The 2,694-nt window shown below is 40.2% G+C and overlaps 1 long non-coding RNA gene across 1 annotated transcript; it reads left to right on the forward strand.

The window, feature by feature from the left end:
* Positions 1-691: 691 nt before the first annotated feature.
* On the forward strand, positions 692-1,180 carry LOC118563716. The gene is made up of 2 exons (XR_004931377.1): positions 692-1,016; positions 1,089-1,180. It is a non-coding gene; the product is annotated as an uncharacterized LOC118563716 (long non-coding RNA).
* The last annotated feature ends 1,514 nt before the right edge of the window (positions 1,181-2,694 follow it).

Raw genomic sequence — 2,694 nt, forward strand, 5'->3', positions numbered from 1 at the left:
TCATCCAGAGATGTTTTGACTAATCCATCCGCCAAGAAACTTGCTCCCCGGTTTACAGGTCCCTATGAAATAGAAACAGTCATCAACCCCACCACTGTCCGCTTACGTCTTCCTCCTCACTCTCGTGTTCATCCCACTTTTCACGTATCCCAGATTAAGCCTGTTTTGGACAATGATTCTTACCCTCCTTCCGGACCCCCTCCACCCTCCCAGGACAGTCAGAGTTCTCGCGTCTCCAGGATTGTAGATGTCCGTCGACGTGGAAGGGGTTACCAATACCTCGTGGATTGGGTGGGTCGCAGCTCGGAGGATCGCTCATGGGTATCTGCAGCCACCATCGCCAATGAGGAATTGATCCGAGACTTTTGGTCTACTCAACCCAGCACATCTTCGTCTGGGCCGCCAGGAGGCGGCCGTTGAGGGGGGGGTAGTGTCAGGATTCTCTGTGTTGGCTGCTAACTCTACTCCGCAGGTGTGCCTAGTTGGCTGAGGAGGCGTGGTCCACACCTGCAGCTCGTTGCAGGCGGCTTCCTCTGGCTTCTTAAGCAGAGCACTGGCAGATGGAAGACGCCGGAGCCTTAACCAGTCGTGGTACGACGTGGCCTCTGTCCCAACTCTCGGAAACCAGCTTGTGAGTTTTTTTGTTGCTCATCTTTTTGAGTAATTTTTGTACCTCTCTGTGCTCCAGATTTTGGTGCTTGGATGCACTCACCTGTCTTGACGCCTCGTCCGAAGAAACAGACCAGCAGACCTGTCGGCTCAGATTTTGCTCTGGCGCTCCCCTCATACTTCCTGGAAATTACCCAGCGAGGGCTGAGATCCCCCTTTCCCGGGTTCTGTTGGTTCTGTGCTCACTCTGGTCAATCCATCTGTCAACCGCTGCCGATAAGGTCATCTCGGATTCCTCACCAGCTACATCTGCCGCCCTCAGCCACTAGCCACCTATCTCCATCAGAGTAGTCACATAGAGATCTCCTGACGCTACTTCTTCCCGGTTAGGTCCGCCCTGCCTAATGGTAAGCAGCGCAACTCTTAGTTGGTTTTTCTGGCTTTCATTATGAAGAACTCACGTGCTCTCTCTCTTACAGTCTCTCCAGCCTTGACGTTCTGACCCAGCCGTGTACCAGTAGTCCGTCCATAAACCTGCTTATTTTTCCTTTAATAAAAGAACTTAAAACTGTGTTTTGCCTCCCGTTCGTATCTGCATGTGGGCTCGTCATCTGAAAACCATGACACATTACCTCTTGCTTTTTGTTGTTGAAGATCCATGTTCCTTTAGCGAAAAAAAAATGACATTTAAGTAGATCAAAGATGAAAATGTAACAATAATAAGAAAACTAGAGTCAAAAGAATATTCTTACGTTTCCAACCATATAAGCACAAAAGGGTCAAAATTATCAATGCAGAGACCAGAAGCACAACGCTGAAGCAGATTATGATGTATGGCAGCCAGTGGTCATCATCATCAACATCAACAGTGTTTGAACCAACTGCATTAAATAATAATGTTAATATCTGTAAGATTAAATATATAAAATGTAACAAATAACTATAGCTTCTTACCAGCATCATCATCAGAATTTTCTACCCCTTTGTTTAGGTCTTTGAGTAAGAAAAGAAAGCAGAAACGGAAAACACATAAAACACATAAAACACAATATGTGCCACTTGCACCGTGATCATCACTTCACATGAAGAAACTGTAATTTTAAAAGATGAATCCGATTTTAATGACACAATGTCCTAAGTATCGTCATGCTCAATATTTGTTATCATGCTTTTTTGACAAAAGGTGATAAACACCTCAAGAGATGGTGAAATATTCAAATAAACAAGAAACAAACATTTCTCGACTGACTACTCATTTTGATGTCTCCTTTTCTTCAAATTGCTTTTGCTTTAGTTGTTTTTTGTTTTTTTGTTTTTTGGTTAGGGAGCGTAAGTACTGAAAACATGTTTTACAAAGAAAGTTTTTCAATTTCACACAAGCAAATTTTTACAATGTGTGATTTGGATGCCTCTGGAAAAAAATTCTCCAATAATTTAGGGATGAAATACTAAATATAACATTCTGCATTAACTTTTTCTACAATATTTTCTTTGATTTTGTGACATTGTTGTGTTCACAATCATTAATGGGTCATAGAAAGCACCAAAACACACAAGACAAAAAGTCTAAATTAGCAATGATAAATAATATCACAGCTTGCCCAATTAGACAAAAGGAAAATTGGTGAACTATTTGCTGTGAGACAACATTTCAACTACCACATAATGTGTCACAACAAAAACAAAAACAACCCTGACATTTTTTTTGTACTATAAATCACACAAAATAAAAGTGTTACTGCGTTTTTTAGAGATGTTTATCTAATAATATTAAATTACAATATTTATATTACTTTTGTTCCTGTTTAGAGCCATTAAACGGTTATTTATATGATTGGAGTTTAGTCATTAGAATACAGCAGATAAATAGCTTTAAAATGTTTAGAGCTTTTTGTATGTGAAAACTAAAAACTTCTATTAATGAAGAATTTTTCTGAAATGTGTTTGTCCTTTTAACTTTCTGCTTTCTGAAAACTGATTTGTGCCTCTCAAATTGGAAAAAAAGTATTTAATATACTAATTATGTATTAATGGCAAATTTCTCTCCTAAACCTACTGTCTTACTGCCTAGTTCTCAGAAGAAAT

Source organism: Fundulus heteroclitus, chromosome 7, assembly GCF_011125445.2.
Source record: "Fundulus heteroclitus isolate FHET01 chromosome 7, MU-UCD_Fhet_4.1, whole genome shotgun sequence".
Taxonomy (NCBI): Eukaryota; Metazoa; Chordata; class Actinopteri; order Cyprinodontiformes; family Fundulidae; genus Fundulus; species Fundulus heteroclitus.